The sequence below is a fragment of the Hemicordylus capensis genome, chromosome 1 (genome assembly GCF_027244095.1).
Source record: "Hemicordylus capensis ecotype Gifberg chromosome 1, rHemCap1.1.pri, whole genome shotgun sequence".
NCBI lineage: Eukaryota > Metazoa > Chordata > Lepidosauria > Squamata > Cordylidae > Hemicordylus > Hemicordylus capensis.
In genome coordinates this window covers 238,841,638-238,862,152 of record NC_069657.1, presented here as the reverse complement: position 1 = coordinate 238,862,152, position 20,515 = coordinate 238,841,638, and the positions used below count along the sequence as shown (strand labels likewise).

General features: G+C 42.1%; 1 protein-coding gene across 6 annotated transcripts in view; it reads left to right on the top strand.

Moving 5' to 3' along the window:
- Positions 1-20,515, top strand: part of LOC128339987 (uncharacterized) — a 130,536-nt gene that overhangs the window by 69,239 nt on the left and 40,782 nt on the right. For 3 of the 6 annotated variants that reach the window (XR_008313380.1, XR_008313379.1, XR_008313377.1), the window contains exon 1: positions 16,989-19,038. The gene's annotated coding sequence lies outside the window, so the exon portion shown is untranslated. Of the gene's footprint in view, positions 1-16,978; positions 19,093-20,515 lie in introns of those variants that run through there. The other 3 variants (XR_008313385.1, XR_008313381.1, XR_008313378.1) reach the window with 2 other exon arrangements.

Genomic DNA, 20,515 nt, shown 5'->3' with positions numbered 1-20,515 from the left:
GAATAAATATTATGCAAGGATTTCTCTGAGTAAGCTGTTGCATTTTAACATTTCACAAGTGGATATTCTATCTTATCAAAGGCTTCCTAGTAGAAATTTTAGGACCATGAGGCTTGTTCTAACTTTTGGTAATGATGTGATTCTGTTAGCTCTAATTAGAATGTGACACTTTTGGGGCAGGTTTCAGATTTATCTACATAAGTAGTAGAGGTACATACCTGCTGTCAAAAACCATGTGCTTGTGTTTACAAACAAATGCACGTGGCTGGAGGGTGACGTCACAGGGGCGTGGCGTAGCAGCTGTCAAAATGCACTTACATCAGCGGAAATACATCAGCGGAAACCTCCACGTGGCCAGAAAGTGTCATAAGTAGGGGTACACCCTCACCCCCGGAGGTTTGCCCCCCACCCTCCACCCCTACTCCCAGAATATGTCCAGACATGTCCCAAAGGTGGGCATGTGACCCCTCTACAAACACAGGTCCGGGTGGCCATTTTGTGTAACTTTTTTTTTTTGCTGCAACAGGGTCAACTGACCCCTCTACAAACACACCAAGCCATCTTGGACCAATAGGAACAGGTTTCAGAGCCCAGAATTGTCTGTATGCACAGGCCTGATAACGGTCAGGCGGCCATTTTATGTAACTTTATTGGCTGAAACGAGGTCAAGTGTCCCCTCTATGAACAAAACTCACCACCCAGGGCCTATGAACAAGTCTCCACCACTTTGCCAGCATGGCTAACAAATAAAGTCAAGGAAGCTTTAGAGGGGAAGAAGACTTCCTTCAGAAATTGGAAGGCCTGCCCAAATGAAGAGAACAGATAAGCAACACAAACTCTGGCAAAATGAAATGCAAGGGGTAGGTGAATAGCCTGTGTCTCTCTGAGCCATCCTGATTTTGCAGACTCACTGTTTGTGCGATCATGGGGTCCCCAGAGAGATCACTGGAGTCAGCTTGTACCCCTGACAGTTGTAAAACTCAGCCCAAGAAAGCATTCTATTAGCACAAGTTCTGATGATGATAAGTTTCCACCGAAGCCCACTAATTTCTTTTCTTCTCACAAATACGCACATGCATACTTTTTCTAAAGCAAGACTTTTCTCTGTCCCTCTCACAATATGAACATTTCTGGAACATATATCCTTTGGTTGCAAACCTAAACACACAACAGTTACCTGGGAGTAAGCCCTCATGGGTGCATTAAGGCTTTGACTTAGAAACTGTATAGAATGGTTGCAATCTCGTCTTATATGATTTAAATCACTTCACAGAACTTAATTTTAATGATTTAAATCTCAATTTAAAGCACCATTTTCTAGTAAAAGTACATTCTTGTTGTCGAATATAACCTTAGTACATATTCAGAGGTGTAATCCGTATTCAGACATCATAATACTGTTTCATTTGGGCAACCAGACCTTGCATTTCTTTGTTGCAGTGTTTGCATTTTTGCACACATGCCTGACTTACCCACATGAACAGAAACTTGATTAAAATATTCCCAAGTGAGGTCTCTTTTAAGCATGCAACCATGATAGATGTTTCCCTTCTAAAATGGAGGATACACTTGGAAAAGGTTTCCTCCATGTTCCTGTTGCTTGCCCAGATCTATTCCGACCTCCCCAGATCTTCTTGTCATCCCTTGGCCTTCTTTATCCTGATTCAGACACTATTCTGTGGCAGTGTACACAAGCTGCCATGAATTACTGTACCTGGGTTCATTTTAAAAATTCAGACCGGGATACAGGCCCTTAAAGTGCACGGTACAGATAGGATGTATAATGCTGTACCTGTGTAACATTTGAATGACTGTACCTGTGCACAGATTTGTACTGGTGTGTACACTCATTGTACAATTGTTGAACAGAATGTGTGAATGGACCAACAAGTTCACAGAATATAATTAGGAGTTATGATTAACAATCATGTTCATGATATCTTTGATCTATGTTCTTTTTAAAAAATAAATAAATTGGTTTAAGAAAAAAAATCCAACTTAAATTAAAAAATCTGGATTTTAAAAAAATCATTGTTTTCTATCAACCCTGGCTGCAATTCTATGCAACATTTACTTTATCAGTTTTGAAAAATTAAGCCATATAGATCACAGACCTGAGAGAGAATTTATGCTGAAGAGCTCTCCTTTCAATACTACTATCAGTCACCAAAGTTTTTTAAAAAACCAAAATAACCAGCCAACAGCTAACAAAAAAACTGGTATAATCAAGGACTATAGAGAGAGGTGCAGCTACTTGAATATTTTGGACTTGCCTGGTTTCTAAGCTTGGAGGAAACTGATTATCTAGACCCATTTCAAACTGGTTTTCGGTCGGGCTATGGGGTGACTGCCTTGGTCGGCCTGATGGATGAGCTGCAATTGGGAATTGACAGAGGAAGTGTGACTCTGTTGGTCCTTTTGGATCTCTTGGCAGCTTTCAATACTATTGACCATAGTATCCTTCTGGAACGTCTGAGGATGTTGGGGGTGGGAGACACTGTTTTACAGTGGTTCCACTCCTAACTCTCGGATAGATTCCAGATGGTGTCGATTGGAGACTGTCACTCTTCAAAATCTGAGCTTAAGTATGGTGTCCCTCAAGGCTCCGTACTTTCTCCAATGCTTTTTAACATCTACACGAAGCCGCTGGGAGAGATCATCAGGTTATTTGGAGCCAGGTGTTACCAGTATGCTGATGACACCCAGATCTACTTCTCCATGTCAACTTCTTCAGGAGCTGGCATATCCTCCCTAAATGCCTGCCTGGAAGCAGTAATGGGCTGGATGAAGGAGAATAAACTGAAGCTGAATCCAGATAAGATGGAGGTACTTATTGTGCGGGGTCAGAACTCCAGAGATGATTTTGATCTACCTGTTCTAGATGGGTTCACACTTCCCCAAAAGGAACAGGTTCGCAGTCTGGAAGTACTTCTGGATTCACACCTCTCCCTGGTTTCTCAGGTTGAGGCGGTGGCCAGCGGTGCTCTCTATCAGCTCTGACTGATACGCCAGCTGTGCCCGTTTCTCGAGATCAACTACCTCAAAACAGTGGTACATCTGCTGGTAACCTCCCGACTTGACTTTTGTAATGCGCTCTATGTGGGGCTGCCTTTGTATGTAGTCCGGAAACTTCAGTTGTTTCAGAATGCGGCAGCCAGGCTGGTCTATGGGTCATCTCGGAGAGAACATGTTACTCCTTTACTGATGGAGTTACCCTGGCTGCCAATAGGTTTCCGGACAAAATATAAAGTGCTAGTTATAACTTACAAAGCCCTAAACGGCTTAGGCCCTGGGTTTTTAAGAGAGCGTCTTCTTCATTACAAGCCCCACTGCCCATTGAGGTCATCTGAGGAGATCCGTCTCCAGTTACCGCCAACTTGTTTGGTGGCTACACAGAGACGGGCCTTCTCGGTCACTGCCCCGAGATTGTGGAATGCGCTTCCTGCTGAGATACGATCCTCCCCATCTCTGGCAATTTTCAAAAAAACACCTGAAACCCCATCTTTTCACCCAAGCTTTCTCAGCTTTCTCAGCTTCCTAATATTTTTGGGATTTAACTTCTGGATTATTTTTAAATTGTTAAATTGTTTTTAAGTTTTAAATTGTTTTTAACTGGTTTTATGTTATTGTAAACCACCCAGAGACGAAAGTTTGAGGCGGTATACAAATTTGATAAATAACAACAACAACAACACTAGTTGGGCCTTTACTACCCAGTTAGCAAGGCCCCGGGATCCCCAATGTGTGGTGGTACAGGAATACATGTACTCATTTTTAATTAATTTCTGAAACTTGAAGGCCTCAGACAGATCATTATAGAGTTTCAGGACTGTCTTCTGGTAATCAGTAACTCCCACGGCTTGTTCAAAAATCTGCACAGCAACATTTTTAAGGACATAAAGAAAACTAGCCATCACCCTCAGCCATTCATATGGTCTTTCCCACACACCACCAGATTTGGTGGAGCGTCAGCATTGCCCGGCTCCTCATCAGCGAGTTCTAAAAACAAGAACATGATAAAGTTAGAAAACTATACATTAGCCCGCCCCACAAGGATTATTTATTTAGATATGTATACCCCCACCCTCTGCAGTACTCTACTGCTCAGGGGTGGATCAGAGGCTCTTATTTCAACAGAGAGCACATTCCAAAGTCCAGGGGCTAGACCAGAGAAGGCCCATTCCTGAGTAGCTGCCAGAAGAGTTAGCGGCAGCCACAGGCGAACAAGAACATTAATAAAATAGCTACAATGTAAAATAAGACTAATCAAGTTAAACAAATTAAACTAAACAAATTAAAAGACCAGAGTAAAACCACAATTTTTAAAGTTTCAAATTGAGTCATTTAAAATGCCAGAAAATTGAGAACTATCAAAACTACATCCTCTTTAAAAGTATGTGTTTTTAATTGGTTGCTAAAAACACCAAGTTTTTTATTCTGAATGCTTTAAAACTAGTGCCCCAGGTGAGACACAAACTCACAAGCATGGTGTTGTGCTTTTGTACAAATTCCCTATGCTATCCATTGCGCGTGTGGAAAAATTCTAGTTATTAATAATTCTCTAAAAGTCACCTTAAAAACCTGGGTTTTCAATTGTTGATGGAACACACATTTTAGAAATCTATGTTCTACACACCAGTGAAGAGGAATGAGAGTAAAAACTAACTCACTTTTTGATTGAGAATGTAAATAGCATATTTGTCTGTAACCTTATTGTGTAACCCCATCTCCTTATGTTGTAAGTGTGATACTGCCACAGAGTTTGGGCTGTTCCAGATTACAAGCTGGTGAAGCAGTACCAGATGCATTAAAGCAGGACTGCATTCTGACAAAGGGGCCCAGAATCAAGCCACATTCTATTTGAGGACCCCAGTTCTCACACACTCCCCAGGGGTCAGCATCCAGAGCAAATAGGTTAAACAGAGTTGCACCACACACACACCCCCTGGATTTTCACAAGAGCACTTTTGCAGAAAAATTTCCATTCAGACAGAGGTGTCATACCATTTATGTGTGTGTGTGCAAATGTTGCACACAAAAACCGGCATTCCTCCATTCAATAGCACAACACTAATCTGGAGCACAAGCTCCAGACTTTACGACCAGTTTGAACAGTCTGGCACGCAGATGCTTTGATATCAGCCAGGGATGCAGTTGGATGAGTCTGTTTTAAAAACTAGAACCTGTTCACTTGGCTACAGAGATAGAGGCCTTGTAAAAATACTTAAGAACCTGACAATGGAACAAGCTAGCTCTTGAACACAGGGCAGCTAGAGTTACTATAAGACTTTTCTGACACCACACTCACTGGAGAAAGTAATGAATGGGTAATACAAAGGGCAAAGTGTCATGTCAAGTTACACTTACAACATAAAGAACATGAATGAATGCAGATTTGTAACGTATTAAGAATATGATATTCTACGTAGAGTGTCGGACACAGTAGTGTATGTGCTTGAGAAGGCACATTTTCATATCATAGTTTAGTGTTGTCCAAAACCATGGGTAGATTGTGTCTACATCTGAAAAAACAAAAGCAGCAATATAATGGATCAGTCATTTCAATGTGGTTGCTAACTGCTCAGTGTAAAGTAATATTTCCCCATTAAAATAAACCCGTTATTTCCTCAAAGTGCAGATAACTACCCTTGCTAACTTGGCAAAGAGGCACCTTTTAAACGTGGTTATTCTCTTTATTTAGCAGGGGGAAAGCAACTGGCCCTATCCACCCCCAGCACAGTACCTCCAGTGACGGTTGCGGCTGTCTATTTCATGTTTCTTTTTAGATTGTGAGCCCTTTGGGGACAGGGATCCATCTTATTTCTTTATTATTTCTCTGCCCTGAGCCATTTTTGGAAGGGCAGTATAGAAATCAAATGAATGAATGAACTACCACTCAAGCCTCCCAAAGGGAGAGCTGAACAGATATGGCTTAGCATACCTAATAGTCACAGCACATCTCCCTAAAACTCTGCTCCTCCAGAATAGGAAGCCATGTGCAACTTCTCAATAGGACTGCCATGTGCAACTTCTCAAGTGGCAGGCTGTCCCCAACACATGGCTGTTTTCTACAGATGGCTGCTTCTACAGAGAAACAATATGTAGTAGGCTACTCTGCTCCACTCTGTGGAGTTCTCTCTTTTACCCTAAAGAAATAATCACTCCTTCAAACCAACACATTCATCATAAACTTTTGTGGACCAGAATCTGCTGCATCACAGGCATCTGATGTATGGGATTGCTAATTCGCAACAGCTCATGCTGAAACTAGAAAATAAAACATGGCCCCTCAGTGGTTTGGGAAAACCTTTGAAACCCACATGCCTAAAAGGTAAACTAGCAAAATAAAAAGTTATTTATATATTTTTTATTTTTTATTTGTTAAATTTCTATACCACCTTTCATCAAAACAATTTCAAGGCGGTTCACAAAAAAGTTAAAACAAGACTACAAAAATTACACAATTAAAATATTAACTAGAATATACAAATACTGATCTGATTAAAAGTTTAAAAAAGAAAAACAAGCAGACTAAAAATGTAAAAGATACAAAGCAGCAGCAATGGAAATAATCATATGAAAGCCTGGGTAAATAGATATTGCAGGCCTGAAATTTAAGCTAAGGGAGGAAAAAATAAACCCAGCACAGGTTTGGGGAAGCTCTCTTTACCTGAGCATTCCATGCCCCAGACTTTTATATCCCAACACTTTCAAATATACAAGTTCAGTTTTTAACTTTGTCTAATTTGCTGTGTGTAATGTGGTCATGGAATCCTCACCAACTGCAGACTACCACCCCACTTAGTCCCCCAATACCTGAATATGCTATTTATTCATAAATAAATATGCTATTTTATTGGTGAAGGTGAAGATACCCAGAGCAAAGCTCATGCTGAGGAGGAGTGCATGAACCCACATTTGAACCTACAAAACTGGGGGTGCTTGGGATTCAGGCTTTCATGGTCACCACTTACATTCTGAGATAAGTACATAAAAATACAACAACCCCCCCCCCTCCCGCAAATGACTCAGAACATTAGAACTGGCTGGGGGGGAAACAGAGGTGGGGGTTAGGATAATTAATGGTGGCTTAAAGCAAAATTAAACACAAACAAACACAACAATATCTATAGAAAATAGATGAAGACTACACTAAGTTTGAGATGTTAAAAGCAGCAATAAGACCAAAAAAAATGCACAGAGCTTTACAGTTAAGGTTGCAAGCCTATACAGACTTACTGGGGAGACAAGCTAATTGATACAAATGGTACTTACTTCTAAGTAGGCATGCATAGAATAGTTTGCATTATAACCCACCCACCCCCGCTGTCACGGTGGGCGGGGTGGTGCAGCTGTCACTCTCCAGGCACGTGCATTTGTTTGTAAACAGAAGCACATGGTTTTTGACAGCAGGTATGTACCTCTACTACTTATGTAGATAAATCTGAAACCTGGCCAAAAAGCGTCAAATTCTAATTAGAGCTAATGGAATCACATCATTACCAAAAGTCAGAACAAGCCTCATGGTCCTAAAATTTCTACTAGGGAGCCTTTCATCATCATTCTTTATTGCGGTCATAGACCAATACTTAGTAAAACATACATACTTGCAAGAAACTCAGCATAATAAATCACACAGATTATAACGCAATATTAACAGATTAGAATTAAGGCAGATGTGATGAAGTCCAGATAGATCTTGCTGATAGCCAAAGGGAGCAGAGCACCCTCCATTACAATCATAAAACAAAAATCATGGAAAAAAGAAAGCAAAACATTATTGGAAACCTAAGCGGATGTTACAAATGATATAACAGTACCTAGCCATTTTGCTGATTAGGTCATCATCAAGACTGGACAATAAATACTTCAAATAAAAGTCATCCGAATGCCCAGGAAAACGTTGCAGCAAAGGGGACACTAATCTTAAGCGGGTGTCCCTATAGAAATTACAATATAAAATGGCATGCACACTTGTCTCCACTTGACCAGACCCACAGGGGCAAAGTCGAGCAGAGAAAGGGGTACCTTTAAATCTTCCCTTCATAACAGCAGATGGAAGCGCATTTAGATGGGCGAGCATCAAAGCACATCTGAATTTAGGAATGGTAATTAGACTCAGATACCTAGCTGGTTTGATGTTAAGCATTTGATCCCCAAAAAAGACATTCTTAGGCAAGGAAGCAACTTCTTCCTGCAGTTCCATATCCATGATACGTTGTTTGATCTCAGTCCTGGCTCGATCATATCCCATTTTGATAATCTCACCCTGAGAGAAACCATAATGAGCCAATTTGTCAATAATTTGGGTCTTCCACTTGAATCTGAAACAATCAGTCTTAATAAGGAGGGCCAATCCTACACAAGAGAAGACAAATTTTAACCAGAATAATATGATATTCCTCCAATAACAAGTTTCCAATCTAATAATACCCACCTCTCGTCTTAATGCAACATTAGGCACGCATCGGGGACTAACAATATAGATCTCAGATATTTGGACTGCAGGGCTTCTAAAGCCACAAAGTTGGTAACAGGTCCTATTTGGGCTCCGTACAACACTTGAGGTGGACTTTAGATACAAATAGTTTAACTGCAGCGGGGATATAAGAACCCCCCCTCGAGAAATAAAAAGATGTAATTAGATTAGTGGTTAGCTGTGCTGTCAACAAAGTAGATTTAAGGTGGACATTGCATGACCCTGATGAATGAAAAACCACTCCTAGGTATTTAAAGGAGTTGACGTGTGCAATCCTATGACCATTGATGGACCAACAATATTGCCTAGATTGTTTTGCAAAGACTAAGACTTTAGTTTTTTCATAATTTATCTCAATGAATTCTTGGGAACAAAATTTTGAAAGAAGGCCCAAGGCACGTCTCAAACCAGTTGGGGTTTGGGACATGATTGCCATATCATACGCATATAAAAGGATAGATACATGCTTATTTGCTATTTTGGCAGGATGCGTAGAAGGTGTAGATACAAAAGGGACCACCGAGTTAATGTATAGATTAAATAATAAGGGAGCCAGGATGCAACCCTGCCTCACGCCCCTGTATGTAGGTATCGCAGTCAAAAGGGACCCTAGTGCATTGCAGCGAACTTTTAGAAAGGTGCCTTCATACAAGGAAGAAATCAATAATAGCAACCTTTTGTCTATCGAGATATCCCACAGTTTACGCCAAAGCCTTTCATGGGATATATGATCGAATGCGGATTTAAGATCGATAAAGGTGACATAAAGTCCGGAAGCTGGCTTACTATAATATTTTTCAGATAAGAGTTGTAGAGTGAAGGCGTGCTCCAGGGTAGACTGGCCTGCTGGAAAGCCAGCCTGCTCCGGGGCCAGAACATCATTTGTTTCAATCCAATCCACCAATTTATAAAACAGAGGTTTAGCATAGATCTTACTAATCACATTTAGAAGGCTGATTGGGCGATAATTTTTAGGGTCATCTCTGTTGCCCTTTTAATAAATGAGTATAATAATGGCTACACCCCAATCACGGGGGATATTAGCCGTAGAGTCGATGTAAGAAAAGAGAGAAGCAAGCAGGGGTACCCACCAATCAAGATTAGACCGCAGCGCATCAATAGTAATAAAGTCGCTTCCTGGGGCCTTGCCTCTAGGAAAAGATTTAATAAGCCTTTCGACTTCGGGGCACGATACAGGGTCCCAACTGGGAATCACAGTATTATTTAATTCGTTGATGATATTAACATCCATCCCACTAACCCTTTTATAGAGGAAACGAAAATGCTCTTCCCAGGCAGCAGCTGAGATACAATAAGAGGGGGAGGACAAAGCTTTGCCCATTACGGGTGAGATCAGCCTCCAGAAGATAACTTGGTTCTTTGATCTAGCCGCCTCAATTAATTTGGCCCAGTTTTCTCTGGCGGCTTTAAATTTCTTATCTCTAATTAGCTGTTTGTATTGTGATTTATTTATTTATTTGAGATCTCCTGCTTAGAGATTAACAAGGGATTAGCAACATGGCTTTTAAAGACCCTTACCAAATCCCTTTTTGCATTCAGGCAGTCAAGATCGAACCACGGCTTAGATGGAGCCTTGAGGTGATTACTAGAATGAGATCGAGATTTAACCAGCACAGGAAGTAAAAGAGCCAAAATACCATGATAGATGGAGAGAGTAGAATCCCTCTCCTGAATGGTATGTGGGGCTAATATCGCTTCTTGCAAACCGCTAGCTTTGTCTGAATTCAGTATTGCAGAGAAACGAAAGGCACATTCTTCTGCCCATTTAGCTCTGAGGGGCCCATGCTCCAATTCTAAATGGGACAGCTGTCCATCCACCAAATGGATTGAGCCAGTCAACCATAAGCATAGCTCAAAAGGAGAATGGTCACTTTCCGGGCGAGGGACCACCAGAAAAAAGCTGACAAACGAAGCCAAATTACGTGAGATAGCCATATAATCAATCAAAGAAGGATTGGAACCAGACCAATGGGAGAATTCAGCAGGAAAATCTGTTATAACGGAGCCATTAAGGAGATGGAGATCCTCCTTATGGCATAGGGACAGGGGATGGAAACCACGGGTATTAGACCTGGGGTCCTTAGAGTACCTTGTAAGCAAGGGGAATGGAATAGGGATATCGGCAGGTTGGTATTGAAATTTATTACAGAGAGTGTCGATATCAGAACCCAAACGAGCATTAAAGTCACCAACAATTATCACAGAAGTCCCCCAAAAAGCTGCTCGAATAGAAGCTATAAAGGCCTCTAATTTATGCCATATCTCGTCTATATTTGTACAGGAACCAACAGGAGGTACATAAACAGAAATCGCTATTATATTAAACGTTTTCAGGCTAATAAGTACGGCAAGGGCTAGCAAATCCAATTGTCCAATTAGGGACACTTTACCCCTGAGCATGGTGGAAGTAAGAATTGCCAACCCCCACCCCTTTGGCCTACCCTTTCCTGTACCTGGTACTGCATCTAAAGAGTGCACCAAAAAACCAGACAAAGAGATGTTACCGATAATCCATGCTTCCTGTAGGAAAAGAATATCAAAACTGCTTATAAAGGAGCGGAAATCTGAATCACAGATCTTGTGTTTCCAACTGGCCACTTTCCAGGAAAGCACCCTGAGTTACACCGTGAACCCCACAAGTCAATTTTGTCTAGAGTGAGGGCACTCTTTGTCCAGAGCATTAGCACTCTCCAGCACAGGAGGGGATCTTCGTAAGGATTCGCAGTTAGTAGCCGATGGCAAGTCCAGCACAACAAGGGGTCTTGATAAAGATTCCTGTGTAGTGTCAACTGGCAGATCACAGAGAGGATTGGAATCCCCTTGAGAGACCAGAACATCCGAACTCTCCATAGGATTGTTAGTGGAGGACATATGGGTAGGGTCCAAGGTGGACAGTAAAGCATCAAAGCGCGGATCACTGAGCATGCCTGCCCACCTGTTTTTCTCCATCAGAGCATTCTCTTGAATGGCTATATCAACCAGCTTCAGTACCTCTGAGCTATATTTAGAGACATGAGAGGAATGTGAGATACAAAGTGAATACAGCTCTTTAGAATGAATAGAGGGATCATTAATTGTCCGAGTTGAAACAGGAATTGAAACCAAGGCATTTTTCTCTGTGTTGTTTCCCAGCGGAGCCAAATTATCCACTGTCTCAGTCAATGGTAAAGAACTCTAATGTAATTCAGAGGAGATCATATCAATGAGATCGGGAGAGTCATTAGGTCTAAAAGAATTAGTTGCAGCTGTAACCAGACAGGTGAGCAGCTCTTGCCTTCCTTGTTTAAGCTCAGCCAGCTGTGAAGACTCAAAGGGAGTGGAATGTCCTTGAGAGTCAATAATGATAAGCAAATCATTTGCAGGATTCAGGCTATTAGCTGCACCGAGACATGAACATAATCTTGCATGACATAAATTGGTCTTTTTTGCTCTCTCTTTGATCTTCTGTGCATAGAGAGGCATTGGCTGGAGATCAACGAAACATCTTTGAGTTCTAATGCCATATCTAGTCAATAGCCGGTTTGAGCGAAGCAACATCGAAGGAAACCTGGCAGTTTTAAACGTGATCATAATCCTTTGATAAGAATTAAAATCAGGTAGATAGTTGTAATGGACTACATCCTGATATGAAATGGGTGTTAAAAGTCTCAAAGAGCGAAGTATGGCTTCCTTGTGATGCCATTTAGAGTAATTTATGGGAATTCTAGAAATCAGAAGCGTGATACAATTTGATTGCAAAACATAACAAGACTTGTTAATACATTTCTCAGGAGATGCAAAGACAAATTATCTTGTTCCCATTTGCATGGGAAGAGCCCTTGATGTAAAGGCACAATTGCATTTTTGGGGGGAATAACTTTGTCTGGAGAATTTTTGTTTACAAAACAAAGATAAAGAGTCCAGTTTCTTTTGAAGAGAATGCAGGTTTTGCAGCACATGTTTAAGGGTATTTGCAGTAAGATTACAGAACTGAGAGAGGGTGGCATTTAGATTTCCAATGTCTTGTGAAGCTTGAGCTTGAGCTATATCAGTCTGATGAGAAGCCGTAGCAGCCCTCTCATTAGGCTCTGAATCTGGGTCAATTGAAGACTCCTATTCAACGAAGCTGGTATATGGGAGGCACTTACTTTAGTAAGTAAAAATTCATCCATCCAAGATTGTTTAGGACGGTGATCCTCCTCCACATTGCCAGCTGCAGGACTGAGACGAGCTCTCTTCTTCCTCGTCATAATGTATGAGAGATTTGAGCAGTAAAACACAATTAGCAAAAAACCAATCAACTAAAACATCTGCCCAGGGATTAAAAGGTATTTAAAAAGTATTTAAATAAAATAAAATAAATACTATAAAGATAGGGACTAAAAAAGGAAAAAATAACAGTTACAATGATGAGAAGTGGGGGAGCTGAGGAAAACACGTCCATCCACCATCAGATCTAAGCCCCTCCCCCTTCAGTAAATTCAGGTTTTCTTCCCTGAGTGGCCCTAGGAAGCCTTTGATAAGGTAGAAGATCCACTTGTGAAATGTCAAAATGCAACAGCTTACTCAGAGAAATCCTTGCATAATATTTATTCGTCCAGTGGTTACTATATAGGGGGTTCCATACTATTGAGAGGGACACCATCTTTGTCTGCAGCACTCTTTCTGAAAAATTTGAACTCCCTCCCCCAGAAGACCTAAGTTGAACAGTTTCCTTCTCTGGGACTAAACTTGAAAATTGTTTGTCAACTTCCATCTGCTTCCTTGAATCTTGTTGCTTGCCACGAGTGTCTTTAGGAATTAAGAGACTTATGACCTTGGCTAAAGAGGTTTCCAGAGCTGACAGTTTCTTTAAAACGAAAAGGAACGTCTCAGCTGAAATACTGTAAGCTTTTAAAAGAGCGTCGCTGTCCACAGGACAGTGCTTCAAAGGAACTCGCTTCACCTCTGGAGAGTTGGTCAAAGATTCCTGACTGTGTTAATAATAATAATAATAATAATAATAATAATAATAATAATATTATTATTAATATGCTTATAAGTCCTTAAAAATTCCTGCAGAGCTGGAGAACCTCCAGCTGTTGGCAAATTTAGTAAATCAGTAGACAGTTCGTTACTACGCAGCGAAAGGGTGTTGTGTGTGCTACTGTGCTACTGGGGACGTGCTATCGCCCTCTGGATCAAAATGATGACAGTGACTGGGAGTTGCAGGAGGAAATCAGGGAGGCGTCAAGGAGAGGCAGGGCTGTAATAATGGGTGATTTCAACTACCCACACATAGACTAGGTAAATTCACATTCAAGTCAGGACAAAGAGGTCAAATTTCTAGATACGCTAAATGACTGTGCCCTAGAACAGTTGGTCATGGAACCAACCAGAGAGAAGGCGACCTTAGATCTAATTCTGAGTGACACCCAGGACCTGGTGCGTGATGTCAGTGTCATCGACCCTTTAGGGAACAGTGACCACAGTGCCATCAAATTCAGCATACATGCGGGGAGTGAATCACCAAGGATGTCTAACATGGACATTTTGAATTTCAAAAGAGGAAACTTCTCCAAAATGAGGAGTATGGTGAAAAAAAAGCTGAGGGGGAAAATCAGGAGAGTCACTTCGCTCCAGAGTGCATGGAGTTTACTCAAAACCACAATACTAGAAGCCCAGTTAGATTGTATACCCAAAAGGAGGAAAGGTACCACTAAGTCCAGGAGGATGCCAGCATGGCTAACGGGTACCATCAAGGAAGCCATAAAAGGGAAGAAGACTTCCTTCCGAAATTGGAAGGCCTGTCCAAACGAAGAGAACAAAAAGGAACACAAACTCTGGCAAAAGAAATGCAAGGTGACAATAAGGGAGGCAAAAAGAGAGTTTGAGGAACATTTAGCCAAAAGTGTCAAGGGGAATAACAAAAACTTCTTTAAGTACATCAGAAGCAGGAAACCTGCCAGGGACGCGGTTGGGCCATAGAAAATGAGGGAGTGAAAGGGATTATTAAGGAGGATATGGAGGTTGCAGAGAAACTGAATGAGTTCTTTACATCTGTCCTCACGGCAGAGGATACTGAGCATATACCTGTTCCTGAACCAGGCTTTTTAGGGATGGAGGCTAGAGAGCTGAGTCAGATAGAAGTGACAAGGGATGATGTTCTAAACTGTCTGGAAAAACTGAAAGCTAACAAATCACCAGGGCCAGATGGCATCCATCCAAGAGTCCTCAAAGAACTCAAATGTGAAATTGCCGAACTTCTTCCTAAAATATTTAATTTATCCCTGAAATCGGGCTCTGTACCAGAGGACTGGAGAGTGGCAAATGTAATACCGATTTTCAAAAAGGGATCCGGGGAGATCCGGGAAATTACAGGCCAGTTAGCCTAACATCCGTTCCAGGCAAATTGATGGAAAGCATCCTCAAGGATAAAATTGTAAAGCACCTAGAAGAACAGGCCCTGCTCGGAGTGAGCCAGCATGGCTTCCACAAAGGTAAATCTTGCCTCACCAACCTTTTGGACTTCTTTGAGAGTGTCAACGAGTGTGTGGATCAAGGTGATCCAGTTGACATAGTATACCTGGACTTCCAAAAAGCTTTTGACAAAGTTCCTCATCAAAGGCTCCTGAGGAAACTTAGCTGTCATGGGATAAAGGGACAAGTACATGTGTGGATTGCTAACTGGTTGAAAGACAGGAAACAGAGGGTAGGTATAAATGGAGAGTTTTCACAATGGAGGGAAGTAAGAAGTGGGGTCCCCCAGGGATCTGTACTGGGACCGGTGCTTTTTAATGTATTCATAAATGATCTAGATTCTAGAAGCAGAGGTAAGCAGCGACGTGGCCAAATTTGCAGATGATACCAAACTCTTCCGGGTAGTGAAATCTCAAACGGATTGTGAGCAGCTCCAAAAGGATCTCTCCAAACTGGGGGAGTGGGCGACAAAATGGCAAATGCAGTTCAATGTTAGCAAGTGTAAAGTGTTGCACACTGGGATGAAAAACCCCAACTTCAAGTATATGCTGATGGGATCCGAGCTGTCGGTGATGGACCAGGAGAGGGATCTTGGGGTTGTGGTTGACAGCTCGTTGAAAGTGTCGACTCAATGTGTGGCAGTTGTGAAAAAGGCAAATTCCATGCTAGGGATCATTAGGAAGGGGATTGAAAATAAAACGGCTAACATTATAATGCCCTTATACAAAACTATGGTGCGACCACACTTGGAGTACTACGTACAGTTCTGGTCACCACATCTTAAAAAGGACATTGTTGAACTGGAGAAGGTACAGAAAAGGGCAACCAAGATGATCAGGGGACTAGAGCACCTTTCCTATGAGGCAAGACTACAACACCTGGGGCTTTTTAGTTTAGAAAAAAGACGACTGCGGGGAGACATGATAGAGGTCTATAAAATCATGCATGGTGTGGAGAAAGTGGAGAGAGAGGGATTCTTTTCCCTCTCACACAACACTAGAACCAGGGGTCACTCCATGAAATTGATTGCCAGAAGGTCTAGGACCAACAAACAGAAGTACTTTTTCACACAACGCGTGATCCACTTGTGGAACGCTCTGCCTCAGGATGTGGTGACAGCCAACAACCTGGATGGCTTTAAGAGGGGTTTGGATGACTTCATGGAGCAGAGGTCTATCAATGGCTACTAGTCGGAGGGCTGTAGGCCACCTCCTGCCACAAGGGCAGGGTGCCTCTGAGTACCGGTTGCAGGGGAGTAATGGCAGGTGAGAGGGCATGCCTCCTGACTGTAGGCTCCCAATGGCATCTGGTGGGCCACTGTGCGAAACAGGATGCTGGACTAGATGGGCCTTGGGCCTGATCCAGCAGGGCTGTTCTTATGTTCTTATGTGTCTGCTCAGCTGTAATGTTTTCACACAAATCAATTAGCTCCGAGTATCTGTTTTCCAAAGGTAGGTCAGTACTTACATTTCCCAATGTCGTTAAATATTGATCAATCTTTAAGTTTTTCAGCTTCTTCTTTTGCCTGTCAGGCTGCCCCTCTAAAGGAGATCTAATCCTCTTTTTGTTCTTCTTCATGTCGTGCCCACTAATCTCAGCAGTAGCAAGGGAGAGCTTGTTATTGAATGAAATACAGCACTCTAATCATAGAGGAGAGCTTGTTGTCGAGTGACATACAGGTCATCCAGACAGTTTGTAAAGCTCTTGGGGTAAAACTGCAATTTCATACCCCTCATCATCCTCAAAGCTCAGCCTACGTGGAAAGAAGGACCTAGGACTTGAAGACCAAACTGGCTAAGACTATCAAAGATACTGGCCTGCCCTGGCCAGATGCTCTACCCTATGTGCTCTTATCTATAAGAAATACTCCAAATCGAAAACATGGATTAGCACCCCATGAAATTGTGATGCGAAGGCCACTAAGGGTGGGAGTCGAACCCAGGGGTAAAGTTAGTACAGGACAGCTTGGTCCAGCTAGACCAAGATATTGTACAGTCTTGTGTAAACCTGACTAAAGTGTTTATGTCTCTCCACTCACAGGTAAAAGAGGCTCATATACTTCCAAGCACTGAGGCTTGTCATCTTTGAAACCTGGTGTCATGCCTCTGTCCTCAGATTGTGAAGAGGAAGGGAAAGCTGGCAGTCCACCAGCAGCTGCAGGGGAACCTGAAGGGCAGAGTCCAGCTGTCAGCCCACAGCAGATACCTGAGGCAGGTCCAGTTGAAGCTTCAGGACAAATGGAACCATCAGAGATAGCACTCGTAGACAGGGAATAGAGAGCAGGACACTGAGGTAAATGGTGAAGCACCTTTGCATCCTCGCGAGAGAAGACTGATGAGACGCAGACAACAGGTGGAAGAACTCAGGAGAAGTAGATGCCTGCTCCACAAGCCAGATCAACCCTGAATCTGTGTCAGCTGGCCGAAGGTGGAGAGCAATTAAGCCCGGCTATAAATCAAGTCCGAAAGCTGCAGCTAAACGCTGATAGCAACACGTCTCTTTTTCCTGGGTATGTCATCACATGCCTGTCCATGCCAAAGGGGGGTTACCCATGATCCCTATTCCTTTAAATAGTACTGAACTGTCTGCTTATGATTATGCTACATGGGGAACGAAGCCAAATACCACCTGGGCAGATATGCAAGATGAGACTTGTTTGTGCCTATATGTGCAGCCTAAGGAAGGAGAGTTTTGTTTCCAGTGTAATGGCACAGGTTATAAAGTGAGAAATAGCTCCTGTGAAGTCACCTTTGTAAAGAATGGGGCTAACATAAACGGCTCTTACAAACCAAATGTCATTCCTTTTGATTACTCCATTCAAGGCTATTATGAACAGATAGCCCTCTACATCCAAACCTGCAACACAGGATATATGGCCCTGGTGGGACACTCTTTTGTATGTGGCAATAGAACCTATAGGACTTTACCTCCAAACTGGTCTGGAAGATCTTATGTAGCTCAGTTATGGCCTACAGTTACAATTACCCAACACTATCCTAAAGAAGGAATGCGAAATCAGCGGGATTTGGGCTCTGCCCAAGATATAGTGGGCAACAGAACCCCTTTAACAGTGGCTGATGCAATAGGATGGTCCTTCCTCCCACCGGTAGGAGTGGCCAGAGTTGGAGGTGCTGTTATTAGGCTCCAGGCAGTAGTGGAGGTTTTGGTCAATGAAACAGGAGAAGCCTTTCTTTCTTTGGCAAAGGAACAAAGGAAGATTAGGCAAATGACCCTGCAAAATAGATTGGCTTTGGACTACTTCTTGGCTTCTAAGGGTGGTGTTTGTGCCCTTGTAGGGAAAGAATGTTGTATATATATTCCTGACAATTTTGATGAAACCTTTGACCATATGCAGAAGACCCAACAAGTGGTCTATGTACCCCCAGATCACACTGGGGATACTTGGTCTCGGTTCATGGTCTTGGCTGCCAGATTTGGGAGCCCAGGGAAGGAAAAAATTAGCAGTTTGTTTTATTATCCTAATTTCCATTGCTTTATTATTATTATTATTATTATTATTATTTACATTTATATCCCGCTCTTCCTCCAATGAGCCCAGAGCAGTGTACTACATACTTGAGTTTCTTTTTCACAACAACCCTGTGAAGTAGGTTATGCTGAGAGGATGTGACTGGCCCAAAGTCACCCAGCTAGTTTTATGGCTGAATGGGGATTTGAACCCGGGTCTCCCCGGTCCTAGTCCAGCACTCTAACCACTACACCACGCTGGCTTTTATATGTTGGGGTCATGTTATTGAAATGCTGTATGCAAACTCTAAACAGATCTGATGCTATTTATGCCTGCCTCACTCGAGCTGAACTGCACGAAATTCCTACCAAGTTGCGCAAACATGAGGCATGCCTTCAGATGTGTGAAGTGCAAAAGTGAGGCTTAATGTATTCACATGGAGCCTCAAAGGCGGGGAATGATGAAGAAAAACTTTATTTGGGTCTGGTTTGGGCCTAGTCAAAAATCTAGGCAAGGCCTGTAAGTTTGGATTTCAGTGCTCCTGAAGGGTTGCTATGGTAACACAATGTATCATTGTGCTGTTTGGAGGGAATTGAAGGAGATGGGATGACATAAGAACTGCTGGCAAATGGTGATTGGTGCACACTCTCAGTATAGTCCGATGTCTGACCTTTAAAATAATTGGGTAACTGGTTATGTTGTATGCCCCTGATTGGGGGGAAATTTATTGCATAATGTTGAAATGTTATTCTATTATGATTGTTTCAGACAGTGTGCTGTAAGCCCTTAACTGGTGAGCCTATGTTTGCATTAAGATATGTAAATGTTTAAAGCACTTTTGCCAAGTCTACTGCAGGCACCCGGCATGTTGTGATAATAAATCTTGAACCTAATGGATGGTGTGGCCTCCACTCATTCAGACAAACTCCTGGAGATTTCTCCACAATGCTTTATCAAGTATCCAAAGCAGGACATGCTTCAGGGCCTTACTGAAAAAACTAAGCATGGCTAAATGTTAGAAATGGGGCTCAGTAACACACCAAGGATAAACTGTAGAGATAGAAAATGGCTTGAATGACTAACAGCCTGAATTACCAGAAAAAATCTAGCTTCTAGGAGGGTATATCTCTGGTCTGGCCTCAGTTGTGCTGACTGTTTTTAGGTCACCGTTTTATTTGTATTCTACTGTATTTTAATTGCTTCTGACAGTTATTGTAAGCTGCCTTGTGTTGTGAAAATATATGCCTAATGCACCTGCGCAGTAGTCTCCCAGGTCAAATTCTTGTTGCATTTCTATACTGTGTTTTTGTGCTGAGACTCCAGGGGTGGTGAAGTACAAATTAAAAACAAAATAATGAAACAACCAAAGGATTCCATTCAACACACATGCACAGTTAGCATTGTTGTGTATTTGGAAGTTGATCTTCTTCCTCTCTCCCTCCCACCTGAAACATGGAAATAGTCTTCTGTCGTTACCACCTGTTATTTATGGCTCATTTTATTGTTTGTCTCCCCCAGCTCCTAAGCAGCAATGGCTACATCTCTCTGCAAAGGCCAAAACACCACATGTGTTTTGCACCAATTTCATCAGCATTTTAATTAATTTTCCAGGCCACACAGTTTTATTTTATGTATTTTGCTGTCCAACCAGAAAGATGAGATTTCCTAAAATGTCACTATATTCTGTCTGTTTGTAAATAAAATTAGACAACAGGTACTAGTTTCCTCATAGCCGGTACAGGTTGTGAGTAGGGGGTTCAAACTCACTCTGTACAGTATTGGTAGATAGTGTTAGGTATAGTTTTAATGTCAATTGTGCTTATTGTATTATGTTCACACGCTTGTTTTCTTTTGTTCAACCTGTATTGGGGTTGTTTGCTGGTCTGTGACTGTGTACACAAAAGGATTGGTTTCTGTCATGCCTGATTTGATCCTTAGTGAAACCTTATTACATCAAAGAACCCCGGCAAGTTATTATCCAAACCCAAAATTTCCACCAAAGCCAAAGAAGGAAGGAAGGAAGAAATCAGAAATTGAAATGTAAAGACATACATTGGAATTGTAAGAGCTAGACATGGTTAGGGGCTTACACCTGCCCAGTAGGAGTT